Consider the following 18,486-nt stretch of genomic DNA (forward strand, 5'->3'; position numbering starts at 1 on the left):
CTGAACAGATATGTAAAGCGTCGTGTGAATCCTGGACTGCAATCTGTTGAATATAAGCTATGCTTTATCAAGTCAGTGCCTGTTTTAAGGTCATTTTGCAGACCAAATCCTGAAAAACACCATTTGGATCAAAAGCTCACAAGAGAGATAGAAGCACTTATGGACACTATTCAGCATCAGCTTGTCTGTTTGAGGGATTCTCCGTGCAATATCTTCATCAGCTAGCGTTTATCCACAATGACTGCGTTTATCCACAATGACTAGTAGCTTACAGAAGTTGTGAAGTGGTCGCAGAGGTAGTTTTGCATAATTGGAGACACAAACAATGGCCCAGACAGGAGGGGAAATTGAGTGGCTCCCAGCATGTCAGCCTTTTGTCTACAGGGGTTGGGGAAAACAAAGAATGTTTCAGGTGTGAGCTTAAGGTGTGAGAGGGAAAGCAACTGAAGAGAGCTCATTTGTCTTCTGTATGCAAACGGTATGCAGTGTCTGCCATTTGCTACAAACAGTCTTTGATTAAGTCAGAGTTGGGAGTTGATTTTGCAGGAGCAGTGGCTTCACTGGATTTTCTCAGACACAGGCCCTTCTCTTAACTAAATCCATATTTAAAAGAAGAAGTGACATAAAACAGTTGAATTTCTTTCACAGTCTTGGGGACATTGCACACTCTGACAGAGGTTTAAGTGCTAGTATGAAAAAGAACCCTGACTTTCTTGTAGAGCTGAACTGGAGCGCTTGAACTGGAGTGCTTTAAGAAAAAAGGATAGAATTTGATGGAATGGGAATGAGATAGCCCTTGACTTAAGTCATGTGTAAATCTTTGTCATTTCTGGCGTAACGCTGTCCAACAGGGGGACCATTCCAAGGCTGAATGGACTTGAACAGATATGCTTTAAAGAGGAGGAACTCCAAGGTAACTGGCTTGATAGTCCGAAGGCCAGCCAAGCATTGATTTTGTGTAGCAGCCAGTTCCAACGTAGGGTAGGTGCAGGGGAACTGGAGCCTGTCCCAACAAAGGCAAGAATTAGACAGGCTAGAGCTTTTCTCTGCCTAGACTCACAATTTGTGCAGAGTTTCAGTTTTGAGGCCTCATTGGCGCAGTAGGTAGCACATCAGTCTCATAATCTAAAGGTTGTGAGTTAAAGCCTCACACAGGGCATGTATTTTCACCTCTTTGCACTTTCATTCAACTGCAATCACATCAAGCAGACAGAACCACCTATGAAACCAGTGTCTTGCAGCTCACGGGTGTCCAGAGTCTTTCCTTTAGGGCCGCTGTTCTGCAACTTTTCCATGTCTTCCTGATCCAGCATACCTCAAGTACATTCAATGGATCAGTGTATTGTATTAAACTGGAATACAGAGTTAAACAATTAATGTCAATGTTTTCCAAGAAAAAATTCCAACGCGCTGAATTTCCAGCTCCATCTCCTGAAACGCCTGAACAAGTGCGTAAACACCCTCAGCCCAAAGGTGTTGGGAAGACAATATCTGCCAGGATAGAAAAACTATTGAATATTGATTTAACACAATTGGAATAACACAGAGTTGAGTTTGACACCACACAGTAAGGCTTGAGGTCAAAACATTCGCAGATACGAAAAATGACATCAAACATTGACAAACACGCTGAAAGAGTCAGCATTTGAGTTTCCCTAGCACATGTGGCGAAGGGGAATTAGCTCAAGTGGTAGAGTGCTCACTTTGCATGTGAGAGGTAATGGCATAAATGCCCATATTCTCCACAAGACTTTCACCAGTTCTTGGTAAAATAGGCAGCTATTGAAAGCAAAATTCAAAAAAAAAAAAAAAACATCTGAAAATAAGAGAAGCAAAAGTGTGATGACAGACTATAGAAAAACTAACCCCACTGCAGCAAGACACATGTTTCCAAAGACATTCAGCCAAAGCATACTAGGCTCTACAACTGCCCCAACAAGAGGCACTTACTACACCAAGTAACAGTTGGTGAGTGGGTCATAATTATGACCAGAAACAAGTGTCACATAAACTATGCTTTAGTTTCAATTTTACTTTGCATTGTTGACATTATCACAACCAAGACAACCCCAAAGAGAAGCACTTGTGAAAGCCAGAAGCATGAGTGTATCTGTTTGACAAAGGCTCCATGCAGTTTACTTCCTGCAGGTCATGTTGGTCAAACCAAATTGGGATTTAAGCACATTTTCAGTATTTTGCAGTTTGAAAAGAACTGGGATTTCCAAATCCAGTCCTTGAGCGTTGATATCCTGGAGGTATTGGAACTTTCCCTGCAGCAACACACCTGATTTAAATGAATGGATCGTGAATAGACTTTTGCAGAACTTGACAAATAACTGTGGAGATGAATTTGATTTGAATAAGATGTCTTGCAGCAAGGAAACAATCAATTCCTTGAATATAATTAAACTATCCTTTACATTTTGGGGTGTCATTAATAAGGTGGGGCTATTTTGGAAGTACCAGTGTGTGTTGCTTTGAGTTTGTTTAGAGATCACTAGTGCCACAAGCAAACACGACGAGGATGGGACTCCAACCCACGCGTGCAAAGCAAAATGGATTAGCAGTCCATCGCCTTAACCACTCGGCCACCCCGTCCTGCCCACTGTACATTTGCTGTCTGAAAACCTTCTTGTACACTAGTTTTTTTTTTTTTTTTTTTCCATTGTACATCCTGTGACAACACCGAAACTGGGAAGCAAACTATTTAACTGGAAGCAAGTTAACGCAACTGAAAAAACAATGAGTTGGGTTTGACATCACACACTTGAGGTCAAATCATGGCCAGATATGACAAAATGGGATCCGACAAACATAGATCAGGCGCATGATTGAGTTAGCAAGAGTGAGCATCTCAGTCAAGGGGAATTAGCTCAAGTGGTAGAGCGCTCGCTTAGCATGTGAGAGGTAACGGGATCAATGCCCGTATTCTCCACAAGATTTTCACTAGAGCTTCCTGTGATTGTGAACAATGGCTTTTGAATGTTTTGGCTTAAAAACCATGCAAAGATGCAATAATAAACTAATATGATTGGAAGTCTTCAAACATTGACCAATAAATGGTGGACACCCGAAAGGAACAAACACAATAGAAGTAACCCATCAATATAGCATGCTAAAATGATGCATGCCTCCTGACATTGTGATGGCATAACATTACACGAAAGTGCTATTTGGACAGCTGTAAGCCTCATAGTTCCAGTGCTGTGGAGCGATGCTGCAGCTTAGAGTAAGTGTGGTCCCAGTGGTAAATCCACCTTTTGCATTTCTTCTGCCAATTTTCCATTCCTTAACACTAGACAACCCATAGTTTTCTAATTCCTGTTACCATGTACAAAGGGCTGCCACAAAGCTGTGTGGTTTCAAATGAACAACTCAACAACAAACACATTGTAAAGGGGGCCAGTACCTGCCAGATTAAGGTTTCACAGCCACAGCATGAAGTCCAGCACAGTTTTTCTGTTCTGAAGACAACAGTCCATCTTAAATGCTGAATCCTTCAACACGCTCCATCTTCTTCTTCTAAAGTTTCTAAGTTGGAAGTAATGGTCATCAGAAGGTCACACAAACAAAGAACAGTCTCCTCAAGAATGTAAAACATTAGGTGTTAATGTGTTCTAATTCAGCCTGCAGAAGACACTCAGGTTTTCAAGCACTTTCCAACAATACCTTGAAGAGAAAGTGCAGAAAGTTTAAGTGTTTCTAAAAACTGACTTTAGCTGAAGCTGACAAGGTTTGAGATGGCATATAACTACCCCAACAAGAAGCACTTATAATTAAACAGGTGGCAAGGGAATCCTGGATTGCAATCTGTTGAATATAACCTATGCTTTGAATTTTTGCATAGTGGACATTGTCACAACCAAGACAACCCCAAAGAGAAGCACTTGTGAAGAAAAGAATCAACAGTGGTTCCTTTGAGGTGATCTGAGAGTGATTTAAGACTAATCATGATCAATCACACTAATATCGTACTAATCATACTAATATGATTTATTTTAATACACAATTTAGAAATTGTATTGCTGCTGTTGCTAAGCAACACCAAGTAAGTTTCAAGTTCTATACTGACATCATCTGAATGGGTGGGGCTGATTTCTTGCTTTGATGCTCTGTAACATCATTATGACACCTTTTATCCATATACAAGAGGCAAGTTTCCATCTGCAGATCCTGACTACGAAGTGATGGACGACATGCACAATGACTACCTCCTGCATTATTTTCCAGCTGATTTCCAGGATAACGGTAAGTGTATCTCTGCCAAGTACTTCCGTGACTGGAGCGTCAGACTGGAACGGAAATTGTATTTTTATTGCTAGTGTAAATGCATAAATATGGCACCAGGATGAACCAGAACAAGAAGTGACATCACATACGTTTATGACATTTGAATTGTGCTCCAAATATTACATACAGAAGATCAGACATTGACATATCAAAGAGTGCTATGAGATTATCACAGAATTATTCTCCAAATATCCCACACTGAAATGGAAGTGCAAAAGCTTACAGCACCTGGTATTCCCAGGCGGTCTCCCATTCAAGTACCGAGCAGGCGCAACTCGGCTAGGCTTCTGAGATCAGACGAGATCGGGTGTTTTCAGGGTGTTGCAGCTGTAAGCGTCAGACTGGAACGGAAATTGTATTTTGATTGCTACTGTAAAGGCATAAATATGGCACCAGGATGAACCACAACACGAAGCGACACCACACACGTTTATGACATTTGAATTGTGCTCCAAAAATTACATGCAAAGATCAAACAGTGACATATCAAAGAGTGCTATGAGATTATAACAGAATTATTCTCCAAATATCCCACACTGAAATGGACGTGCAAAAGCTTACAGCACCTGGTGTTCCCAGGTGGTCTCCCATTCAAGTACTGACCAGGCCCAACTCTGCTTTGCTTCCGAGATCAGACGAGATCAGGCGTTTTGGGGGGGGGATCTTTTAATATTGAAATTCAAGAGATACAATAAAACCAGTATACACAGCACAAAACATCAAAGAAAACTATTTACAACACAGACACATACACGTAATACAAACTGACACATACGGGTTATGTACAATATTTACAATTACAAGAACAACAAGACAACACACACAAGGACATGAGGCAGAGGGAACAGACAACAGAACACTATACAGTTATTTACATTTCTTTTTTTTTTTTTTTTTTCTTTATTTTTGTTTTGTTTTTTTTTATTTCATTTTTTATTTTATTTTATTTATTTATTTATTTATTTTTTCTTATTTTTGTCTTTTTTTCTTTTTTTTTTTTTGATAGTTTAATTTTTTAATTATTATAATTTTATCTTTTTTCTTATTGTTCTTTTCGTTTTTCTTCACTTTGTTTTTACTGAACGTTGCTCAGTGAGTCCAATTTCCTAGGTAAAAGAGTCCGGGATGGGTTGAGCAGATGAGGGGGCAGTGAGTCCATGATTGCCAGGATGGATGTCCTGAAACAGTTCAAATGTTCATGACCAGAGCGTCATTCGGATGGATAGAGAAAAGTGACTGATTGGGAGAGAAGGTAGTGATGAAGCGATGCTCCTCAGCCGAGTGCAGGTGACGCAGGCGGACGGTGAGGAGACGGGTGAAGATGGGCCAGTGGCGTGCGGTGCGGTGGTCAAAGTGGTAGATGTTCCTGACGATGTAGATGGTATACCGGGCTATGGACAGGATGAGATGACAGAGGTGGCGGTTTGCTCCAGAGCGGCTGACGGAGGGCCCAAAGAGGAGAAACCATGGTTCCTGGTCGCCTCCCCCAAGAGAGGCCGGCGGTGGAAGTCTCCAAGACAGTCTCCGGGCGAGCAGATCCTGCACCCGGGTCCAGAAGGGGCGGACGGCCGGGCACGTGACGAAGAGGTGATGGAGATCCTCGTAAGACCCACCACACACTGGACAATCTCTGCCATACCTGTCTGGGTATATAGTGTGCAGTGTAGCGCGCGTGTAAATCAGTCTATGTTTCAATTTGAACTCAAAATTTGCGAGCTGGGGTGAGGTGTACCATTGGAATGTCTTGGTCCAGATGGGTGAGATGTCATGAGTAGGGTATGAACGGGACCAGGCACGTTCAGCTGCAGGAGCCCTGACCACATGAGCCAACAGTAACCGGTAGAAGGTGCGAGTGTGCAGGGAGGTGAAACGCCTGACTGAACCATCAAAATGTATATCAAAATCAAGGGGGGCGAAGCCCACATCAGGAGACGTGCCACCTGTCAGCAGGGTGCCCCACCATCTGAACAGGTGCTCTTTAAATGAGTTTAACAACACCGAAACCGAATTTCTTCTAAACACCACTCCCGACATGACAAATTTTCTACGGACAAATTCAATGTTCCAATCCCCAAAAGGTGAAAAAATATCCTCTACAACTGTCAACCCAGCTCTCTCCATAGACACTCCCATCATCTTTCTCCTCCCTCTGGAGGGAGAAGAGAGGAGGTCTGGATTGAATCGGAGAGGCATTTTACACAAATCAAGCCATGAACCAGGAACTGCCACAGCAAAAGGCCTCAAAGCGGCCCACGCCTGCAAGGCCTCCCTCACAAAGTGTGGGAGGACCCCGAGCACTGGGCTGGGGGGCAACAGACAAAGATTAAATGCACCAAAATTATTCAACACGCTCAGATCCATCAAGAAAAACTCCTTCCAGGGAGCCCGACAGTCTGGATCCAGAAATTTTCTGAGCACCTTCAGTCTCAGTGCCTGTTTTTTTAATACTAGATCAATTAAATTCAGACCTCCCTTATCAACATCATTGATCATTACATTGTGTGCGACCAAACAACGACTGTTACCCCAGAGAAACTTGGATAAAATTACAGAAATTCGATTTGCACAGTCACCTGGCAGCTCGCTCACAGTTAGAGCATGGGTCAATTTCGACAGACACAAAGCATTCACTACTAAAACTCTACCTCTAAGTCCCAAATTCCGAAACTTTAAGAAATTTAATTTAGCTACTAATTTTTTGATTAAATCTTCCCACATTTTCCTATTCGTTACACCACCATCCTTACCTACAAGCACCCCTAAGACCCTGTACGTGCTCCCCGCTTTCTGAAGATGCACTGACAAAGGCTGAGGAGTTACGCTACCACAAAATGCAACAGAAGTTTTTTCAAAGTTCATTTTTGCACCCGAGGCCAGACCATAAATGGTCAACACATGTAAGGATGCCTCAAGACTTTCGGTGTCACGCAAAAATAAATTCGTGTCATCTGCAAACTGTAGCACCTTATACTCAGCTCCTGCGGGGGAGAGTATGCCCCTGACACTACACTCTGACATCAACATGGCAGCCAGAGGCTCAGCCACGAGGCTATAAAGAAAAGCAGAGAGGGGGCATCCCTGACGGATAGAACGCTTCACAGGAAAAACATCTGTCATCGCACCATTACATTTGACCTTACTAGAAGCAGATCCATACAATAATCTTATCCAATTAACAAAATTTGAACCAAACCCCATTTTTTCTAATACAGCAAACAGAAAGCTATGCTCCACTCTATCAAACGCTTTATTAAAATCTACGCTTACATGAATACCACCCGTGTCATGCATCACATTCAATAAATATTTTATAGACAAAATTGAGTCCGAGATGTCCCGGCCAGGGACACTGTAAGCCTGGGCAGATAAAACAACCGACTCCATTACACCTCTGATACGGCCCGCTAAAAGTTTGGCAAGAATTTTATAATCCACATTCAATAAGCTGATTGGCCTGTAATTTTCCAATTTATTCCTGTCTCCCTTCTTAAAAACAAGGGACACTACACTCAAAGCAAAGGAACTTGAGGCTCTCCCCTCTCTCTCCATCTCCTGAAAGAGTCGAAGGAGAATAGGCGCCAGCCTGGTTGCGAAGCACCTGTAGAATTCACTGGTGAGCCCATCCTCACCTGGGGCTTTGCCAGTACTGAGGAGCTTCACTGCAGATCTGACCTCCTCCAACACAAGAGGCGCATCACACGCCTCAGCCTCAGCATCTGACAACCTGCCACTTAAAGAATTGACCACCTCATCTAAACGATCTACTAAGACACCCTCCGAACTAAACAAAGCACCATAGAATTTTCCCACAACACCCAACACATCATCAATATCCGACACCTCCTCTCCCAAATCATTCATCAGTTTTTCAATATACATCTTTTTTTGCCTCACCTTCTCCATTGCGAAGAAAAAACCTGTAGATCTTTCACCCTGCACAGTATACTGTGCTCTTGCACGCAGCATGGCACCTCTACATTTAGAGATTTCAATATTATCCAGCTGAGCTTTAACATCTAAATATTCAGGATTCACTGGACCACTAGTAAAAGCTGACCTACTCACAATGTCCCTCAGCCTATGTTTTAACTGAGTCTCCTCTGCCTTTAACAACCAGTTTTTCCGTTTGCTAAAATTTATTGAGAGGCGCTTTATTCTTTTCTTTGCCTCTTCCCACCAGTCCACAATTGACTCAAAACATTCCATTTCCATATCAAAAGAATCAAACAACCTATTCATGCTATTACAATAATTCTCATCTTCAAGCAAAGAATTATTTAAAATCCACAACCCCCCCGTTCGCTGCCCTTTAAAAGGGCTAAAATCTACACGCAGTGGAGAATGGTCGCTTAACCAAGTGTCATCATAGAAAACTGAGGCCGTTCGCCTCAAGAAGCCCTCAGCCATCAAACATAAATCAATACGGGACTGTTTTAACACCCCTAAGACAACTTGCCGTCTGGAAAAAACTCTCTTGTTGAAATTCAGAGCTCTCCAGCCTTCAATCATACCATATCGGGACATAAGGTCCAACAAGTGCGTCCTAGACACGTCATTTCTATACACATTACTAACACTTAAGTCTATTTTCATAAGGGCTACATTGAAATCACCAATAACAATAGTTTCTAAATTAACATAAGTAAAGACAGAGGAAAAAAGAGTCTTCCTTTCCTGCTCCTCATTCGGAGCATAAATATTGATAAGCCTAAATGCAAAAGGCTGGACAAAATCAACAACAACAAAAGCACCTTCAGGATCCGCATGGACCAGTGTGGGCGTCCCAAAAAAGTCCGTTTTTACAATAGTAGCCACACCACGCGAAAGTGCAGAGCCAAGAGCACAAAAGACAGTTCCCACGCCCATTGCCTGCACCGCACGCACATGAGATGGCTCCCAATGAGTCTCCTGCAAACACAGCACACCCCAGCTCAATGAGTGGAGCGCACTGTGCATGCGAACGGGGCTCCGCAGCCCACCTGTGTTAAGGGACACAAGGGAAAAAGCCATGAACATGAGGGAGAAGGAGGTGCACACAACGAACATCATTTAGACTTTTTAGAAATCTCTTTCCCATCACTATCACTTAGCCTTTTATTAGACTGCACTTCCAGAACCATCGGTAATTCCTCAGCAGCTCCAGACTTCCCAGAGCTGGATGAAACAGTGGGGGATGCGCCAGAGGCCGGTGTACCGGGCGTAGGGATACGGGACTGATCCCGGGTCGCGCCGCCCGCACCACGAGCACCACGCCCCCGAGACCTGCTCCGTTCCCCAGCCTCATTGACTGCCTTTTTTTGAGCCAGTGTCCTGCTCAGGCTGAATGTCTCCTCCTGAATAGTTGGCTGCGCACTCTCAGTGCTCTCACTGCGCTCACCCAGTCTAGAGAATTGGGCCACAGCTGGCACCAACCTCTCTCCTTCAGAGGTAAAGTGAGGAAGCAGCCCACCACTCATCCTCCTCCCGAGTTCGACCGCCCCCACTGTGGCCTTAGGAGTGAGGTCTTCACAGGCCTCCTCCCCTTGGTCAGGAGCAGAGCACGCGGCCCCCCCCTTCCCAGGCGCCTCAGTACCAGACAAGATGGAGTTTGGAATTACATCCAAGGAGTCAAAAGTGACCAAAGGCTGTGAAGTAGGGCTGGAGTCGTCAGCCGCCTGAACCTCCTCCTGAAATGCACCACCCTGCTCTGCTTCACTCCCACCACTTTCCCCCCCGTGACCCCCGTCCTCATCAGGATCCAACTCACTGCACACACACAGATGCAGGAATGCACGGCAGTCCCTGCACCTTCGCGCCCTCGGCTCCACACACTCACGAGCATAGTGTCCCTGTTTTCCACAATTATTACACAGAAAGTCTGGACAATCACGCAAAATATGGTCAGGCTGCAAACACCCCCTGCACACTCGCACCTGTCGGTCATGTATAACCCGAAAGTAATCCGGGCCTGCAGCTGTGTTGAAGCGGACAGAGTATGGCAGAGACTGTACAGTGTCAGTGAATCTTACCTTCACGTAACGCGTCCCATCCGCCACAGTTGTCCCCGGCCACATTCTCCGCCGCACCTCAGAGACTGCAGAGACTCCCCAGGAGAGGAGCTTCGCAAGAATCTCCTCGTCCTCAATGTAAGCCGGCAATCCCATGAAGGAGACGACCAGCTCATCAACGGAGACGTCACGGGCGTGAACCCTGGCCTCTCCGACGCGAAAACCATCCATCAGCCGCTCCTTTGCTTTTGTGCAGGTGACTGTCAGTTCATACTTTAGCTTGGTAATCTGTCTGCAAGCAATGATTTGTCCACAAACTTCTTTAGCCGCTCTCATGAGCACAATAGGCACCATTTCCTCCACACCCTCAATGTCCAGCACAACAGTTAATTCCTTGTCATATATCCGGTTCCTCTCACTCACATTAAGACCATCCATGTTTTTGTTTTGTCCATCAACCAAAGGAGTAGTCCGGGGGCGAGCAGGGTACGAAGCCATGATTTCCGCCCAAAGAACCAAGGCTCAAAAAGGGAGACACCAAAATCACTCCTCCACAGCAGGAGTGCTGGGAGGAGGAAAAAAACACCAAAAACAAAAATGGGAAACCAAAATAAAATAAGAAACAAAATATAACAGCCACACAAAAGAACAGCACCTCTCCACTTTCCCTCCAAAACACTTCCTCGTTAGGACACACCCACTGGGCGTGTTCAGGGTGGTATGGCCGTAAGCGTCAGACTGGAACGGAAATTGTATTTTTATTGCTAGAGTAAAGACATAACTATGGCACCACAACAAGAAGTGACATCACACACTTTTATGACATTTGAATTGTGTTCCAAATATTACATGCAAAGATCAAACAGTGACATATCAAAGAGTACTATGACGTCATAATGGAGTTATTCTCCAAATGTACCACAATGAAATGGAAGTGCAAAAGCTTACAGCACCTGGCATTCCCAGGCGGTCTCCCATTCAAGTACTGACCAGGCCCAACTCCTCTTTGCTTCCAAGATCAGACGTTTTCAGGGTGGTGTGGCCGTAAGCGTCAGACTGGAATGGAAATTGTGTTTTTATTGCTAGTGTAAAGGAATAAATATGGCAAAAGGATGAACCACAACACGAAGCGACATCAGACAAGTTTATGACATTTGAATTGTGCTCCCAATATTACAAACAAAGATGAAACAGTGACATATCAAAGAGTGCTATGAGATTATAACAGAATTATTCTCCAAATATCCCACACTGAAATGGACGTGCAAAAGCTTACAGCACCTGGTGTTCCCAGGCGGTCTCCCATTCAAATACCGAGCAGGCGCAACTCTGCTAGGCTTCTGAGATCAGACGGGATCGGGCGTTTTCAGGGTGGTGTAGCTGTAAGCGTCAGACTGGAACGGAAATTGTATTTTTATTGCTACTGTAAAGGCATAAATATGGCACCAGGATGAACCACAACACGAAGCGACATCAGACAAGTTTATGACATTTGAATTGTGCTCCCAATATTACAAACAAAGATGAAACAGTGACATATCAAAGAGTGCTATGAGATTATAACGGAATTAATCTCCAAATATCCCAGACTGATATGGAAGTGCAAAAGCTTACAGCACCTGGTATTCCCAGGCATAAAATGAATCAACTGTTCATTCTGAGTGTTTGAAAGGTCAGCAAGACTACGCCAACAATAAGCACTTACTGTCTTCCAAATATCAAGTCAGTGCCTGTGTTAAGGTCATTTTGCAGACCAAATCCTGAAAAACACCATTTGGATCAAAAGCTCACAAGAGAGATAGAAGCACTTATGGACACTATTCAGCATCAGTGTGTCTGTTTGAGGGATTCTCCATGTAATATCTTCATCAGCTAGCGTTGGTAGAGTTTGTCTTTTTCAACCGTCCCAACAGGAAGCACTTCCTGATTTAAAAAAAAACAGTTAATGCTCGTGTTGGGCCCATAGCAAGGACCGTTCATCAGACCTCTTTCTTCCATGAAGTCCAGAGCTGCTCTTCTTCCATGTTGTTTCTCACATGCATTTTTCTGATGAGGCTGGTCAAATTTTTATCCTGAATGCTTCCACAAACTCCACCTATTTCTTCCACAAGTTTCTACGATGGGGGTATTGCCCATCAGACGGTCCATCAAGGAACAATGCTGTCATGAAGAATGCAAAACATTAGGTGTTGGTGTTTGGTCAATTAGCTTTCAGTGTGTTTACTTCATTAAGATTTGGAACAGACAAGGACACAGTTCTGTGAAACTTTTAACTGGGCACTGTTAAAATATTATTCAATTCAAGATAAAACCTGGATTCAATCCTACTTTCAGATCAACAAGAGTCTGAATCCATAATGGATCCTGAAAGGATTTCTTTCCATGTAAGGAAAATGTGCAGTTTTTCTCAAGTCAGGACAGAAAGACAACCCAACTTTCAAGCACTTTCCAACAATTCCTTCAAAGAAAGTGCATAAAGTTGAAGTATATCTCATACTGAAATTTCCAAAGACATATATGACTGAAGAAGACAAATGTCCAGAGGACATATAACTACCCCAACAAGAAGCACTTACTGCAGCGAGAAACAAAGTCAGTGTTTGTGTCGGGGTAATTATTCTGACCAGATATATAAAGCGTGAAAGTGAATCCTGGACTGCAATCTGTTGAATATAACCTATGCTTTAGTTTCAATTTTACTTTGCATAGTGGACATTGTCACAACCAAGACAACCCCAAAGAGAAGCACTTGTGAAGAAAAGAATCAACAGTGGTTCCTTTGAGGTGATCTGAGAGTGATTTAAGACTAATCATGATCAATCACACTAATATCGTACTAATCATACTAATATGATTTATTTTAATACACAATTTAGAAATTGTATTGCTGCTGTTGCTAAGCAACACCAAGTAAGTTTCAAGTTCTATACTGACATCATCTGAATGGGTGGGGCTGATTTCTTGCTTTGATGCTCTGTAACATCATTATGACACCTTTTATCCATATACAAGAGGCAAGTTTCCATCTGCAGATCCTGACTACGAAGTGATGGACGACATGCACAATGACTACCTCCTGCATTATTTTCCAGCTGATTTCCAGGATAACGGTAAGTGTATCTCTGCCAAGTACTTCCGTGACTGGAGCGTCAGACTGGAACGGAAATTGTATTTTTATTGCTAGTGTAAATGCATAAATATGGCACCAGGATGAACCAGAACAAGAAGTGACATCACATACGTTTATGACATTTGAATTGTGCTCCAAATATTACATACAGAAGATCAGACATTGACATATCAAAGAGTGCTATGAGATTATCACAGAATTATTCTCCAAATATCCCACACTGAAATGGAAGTGCAAAAGCTTACAGCACCTGGTATTCCCAGGCGGTCTCCCATTCAAGTACCGAGCAGGCGCAACTCGGCTAGGCTTCTGAGATCAGACGAGATCGGGTGTTTTCAGGGTGTTGCAGCTGTAAGCGTCAGACTGGAACGGAAATTGTATTTTGATTGCTACTGTAAAGGCATAAATATGGCACCAGGATGAACCACAACACGAAGCGACACCACACACGTTTATGACATTTGAATTGTGCTCCAAAAATTACATGCAAAGATCAAACAGTGACATATCAAAGAGTGCTATGAGATTATAACAGAATTATTCTCCAAATATCCCACACTGAAATGGACGTGCAAAAGCTTACAGCACCTGGTGTTCCCAGGTGGTCTCCCATTCAAGTACTGACCAGGCCCAACTCCTCTTTGCTTCCGAGATCAGACGAGATCAGGCGTTTTCAGGGTGGTGTGGCCGTAAGCGTCAGACTGGAACGGAAATTGTATTTTTATTGCTAGAGTAAAGACATAACTATGGCACCACAACAAGAAGTGACATCACACACTTTTATGACATTTGAATTGTGTTCCAAATATTACATGCAAAGATCAAACAGTGACATATCAAAGAGTACTATGACGTCATAATGGAGTTATTCTCCAAATGTACCACAATGAAATGGAAGTGCAAAAGCTTACAGCACCTGGCATTCCCAGGCGGTTTCCCATTCAAGTACTGACCAGGCCCAACTCCTCTTTGCTTCCAAGATCAGACGTTTTCAGGGTGGTGTGGCCGTAAGCGTCAGACTGGAATGGAAATTGTATTTTTATTGCTAGTGTAAAGGAATAAATATGGCAAAAGGATGAACCACAACACGAAGCGACATCAGACAAGTTTATGACATTTGAATTGTGCTCCCAATATTACAAACAAAGATGAAACAGTGACATATCAAAGAGTGCTATGAGATTATAACAGAATTATTCTCCAAATATCCCACACTGAAATGGACGTGCAAAAGCTTACAGCACCTGGTGTTCCCAGGCGGTCTCCCATTCAAATACCGAGCAGGCGCAACTCTGCTAGGCTTCTGAGATCAGACGGGATCGGGCGTTTTCAGGGTGGTGTAGCTGTAAGCGTCAGACTGGAACGGAAATTGTATTTTTATTGCTACTGTAAAGGCATAAATATGGCACCAGGATGAACCACAACACGAAGCGACATCAGACAAGTTTATGACATTTGAATTGTGCTCCCAATATTACAAACAAAGATGAAACAGTGACATATCAAAGAGTGCTATGAGATTATAACGGAATTAATCTCCAAATATCCCACACTGATATGGAAGTTCAAAAGCTTACAGCACCTGGTATTCCCAGGCATAAAATGAATCAACTGTTCATTCTGAGTGTTTGAAAGGTCAGCAAGACTACGCCAACAATAAGCACTTACTGTCTTCCAAATATCAAGTCAGTGCCTGTGTTAAGGTCATTTTGCAGACCAAATCCTGAAAAACACCATTTGGATCAAAAGCTCACAAGAGAGATAGAAGCACTTATGGACACTATTCAGCATCAGTGTGTCTGTTTGAGGGATTCTCCATGTAATATCTTCATCAGCTAGCGTTGGTAGAGTTTGTCTTTTTCAACCGTCCCAACAGGAAGCACTTCCTGATTTAAAAAAAAACAGTTAATGCTCGTGTTGGGCCCATAGCAAGGACCGTTCATCAGACCTCTTTCTTCCATGAAGTCCAGAGCTGCTCTTCTTCCATGTTGTTTCTCACATGCATTTTTCTGATGAGGCTGGTCAAATTTTTATCCTGAATGCTTCCACAAACTCCACCTATTTCTTCCACAAGTTTCTACGATGGGGGTATTGCCCATCAGACGGTCCATCAAGGAACAATGCTGTCATGAAGAATGCAAAACATTAGGTGTTGGTGTTTGGTCAATTAGCTTTCAGTGGGTTTACTTCATTAAGATTTGGAACGGACAAGGACACAGTTCTGTGAAACTTTTAACTGGGCACTGTTAAAATATTATTCAATTCAAGATAAAACCTGGATTCAATCCTACTTTCAGATCAACAAGAGTCTGAATCCATAATGGATCCTGAAAGGATTTCTTTCCATGTGAGGAAAATGTGCAGTTTTTCTCAAGTCAGGACAGAAAGACAACCCAACTTTCAAGCACTTTCCAACAATTCCTTCAAAGAAAGTGCATAAAGTTGAAGTATATCTCATACTGAAATTTCCAAAGACATATATGACTGAAGAAGACAAATGTCCAGAGGACATATAACTACCCCAACAAGAAGCACTTACTGCAGCGAGAAACAAAGTCAGTGTTTGTGTCGGGGTAATTATTCTGACCAGATATATAAAGCGTGAAAGTGAATCCTGGACTGCAATCTGTTGAATATAACCTATGCTTTAGTTTCAATTTTACTTTGCATAGTGGACATTGTCACAACCAAGACAACCCCAAAGAGAAGCACTTGTGAAGAAAAGAATCAACAGTGGTTCCTTTGAGGTGATCTGAGAGTGATTTAAGACTAATCATGATCAATCACACTAATATCGTACTAATCATACTAATATGATTTATTTTAATACACAATTTAGAAATTGTATTGCTGCTGTTGCTAAGCAACACCAAGTAAGTTTCAAGTTCTATACTGACATCATCTGAATGGGTGGGGCTGATTTCTTGCTTTGATGCTCTGTAACATCATTATGACACCTTTTATCCATATACAAGAGGCAAGTTTCCATCTGCAGATCCTGACTACGAAGTGATGGACGACATCCACAATGACTACCTCCTGCATTATTTTCCAGCTGATTTCCAGGATAACGGTAAGTGTATCTCTGCCAAGTACTTCCGTGACTGGAGCGTCAGACTGGAACGGAAATTGTATTTTTATTGCTAGTGTAAATGCATAAATATGGCACCAGGATGAACCAGAACAAGAAGTGACATCACATACGTTTATGACATTTGAATTGTGCTCCAAATATTACATACAGAAGATCAGACATTGGCATATCAAAGAGTGCTATGAGATTATCACAGAATTATTCTCCAAATATCCCACACTGAAATGGAAGTGCAAAAGCTTACAGCACCTGGTATTCCCAGGCGGTCTCCCATTCAAGTACCGAGCAGGCGCAACTCGGCTAGGCTTCTGAGATCAGACGAGATCGGGTGTTTTCAGGGTGTTGCAGCTGTAAGCGTCAGACTGGAACGGAAATTGTATTTTGATTGCTACTGTAAAGGCATAAATATGGCACCAGGATGAACCACAACACGAAGCGACACCACACACGTTTATGACATTTGAATTGTGCTCCAAAAATTACATGCAAAGATCAAACAGTGACATATCAAAGAGTGCTATGAGATTATAACAGAATTATTCTCCAAATATCCCACACTGAAATGGACGTGCAAAAGCTTACAGCACCTGGTGTTCCCAGGTGGTCTCCCATTCAAGTACTGACCAGGCCCAACTCTGCTTTGCTTCCGAGATCAGACGAGATCAGGCGTTTTCAGGGTGGTGTGGCCGTAAGCGTCAGACTGGAACGGAAATTGTATTTTTATTGCTAGAGTAAAGACATAACTATGGCACCACAACAAGAAGTGACATCACACACTTTTATGACATTTGAATTGTGTTCCAAATATTACATGCAAAGATCAAACAGTGACATATCAAAGAGTACTATGACGTCATAATGGAGTTATTCTCCAAATGTACCACAATGAAATGGAAGTGCAAAAGCTTACAGCACCTGGCATTCCCAGGCGGTCTCCCATTCAAGTACTGACCAGGCCCAACTCCTCTTTTCTTCCAAGATCAGACGTTTTCAGGGTGGTGTGGCCGTAAGCGTCAGACTGGAATGGAAATTGTGTTTTTATTGCTAGTGTAAAGGAATAAATATGGCAAAAGGATGAACCACAACACGAAGCGACATCAGACAAGTTTATGACATTTGAATTGTGCTCCCAATATTACAAACAAAGATGAAACAGTGACATATCAAAGAGTGCTATGAGATTATAACAGAATTATTCTCCAAATATCCCACACTGAAATGGACGTGCAAAAGCTTACAGCACCTGGTGTTCCCAGGCGGTCTCCCATTCAAATACCGAGCAGGCGCAACTCTGCTAGGCTTCTGAGATCAGATGGGATTGGGCTTTTTCAGGGTGGTGTAGCTGTAAGCGTCAGACTGGAACGGAAATTGTATTTTTATTGCTACTGTAAAGGCATAAATAGGGCACCAGGATGAACCACAACACGAAGCGACATCAGACAAGTTTTTGACATTTGAATTGTGCTCCCAATATTACAAACAAAGATGAAACAGTGACATATCAAAGAGTGCTATGAGATTATAACAGAATTATTCTCCAAATATCCCACACTGAAATGGACGTGCAAAAGCTTACAGCACCTGGTATTCCCAGGCATAAAATGAATCAACTGTTCATTCTGAGTGTTTGAAAGGTCAGCAAGACTACGCCAACAATAAGCACTTACTGTCTTCCAAATATCAAGTCAGTGCCTGTGTTAAGGTCATTTTGCAGACCAAATCCTGAAAAACACCATTTGGATCAAAAGCTCACAAGAGAGATAGAAGCACTTATGGACACTATTCAGCATCAGTGTGTCTGTTTGAGGGATTCTCCATGTAATATCTTCATCAGCTAGCGTTGGTAGAGTTTGTCTTTTTCAACCGTCCCAACAGGAAGCACTTCCTGATTTTAAAAAAAACAGTTAATGCTCGTGTTGGGCCCATAGCAAGGACCGTTCATCAGACCTCTTTCTTCCATGAAGTCCAGAGCTGCTCTTCTTCCA

This window comes from Telmatherina bonti (assembly GCF_933228915.1).
Source record: "Telmatherina bonti genome assembly, chromosome: 11".
NCBI lineage: Eukaryota > Metazoa > Chordata > Actinopteri > Atheriniformes > Telmatherinidae > Telmatherina > Telmatherina bonti.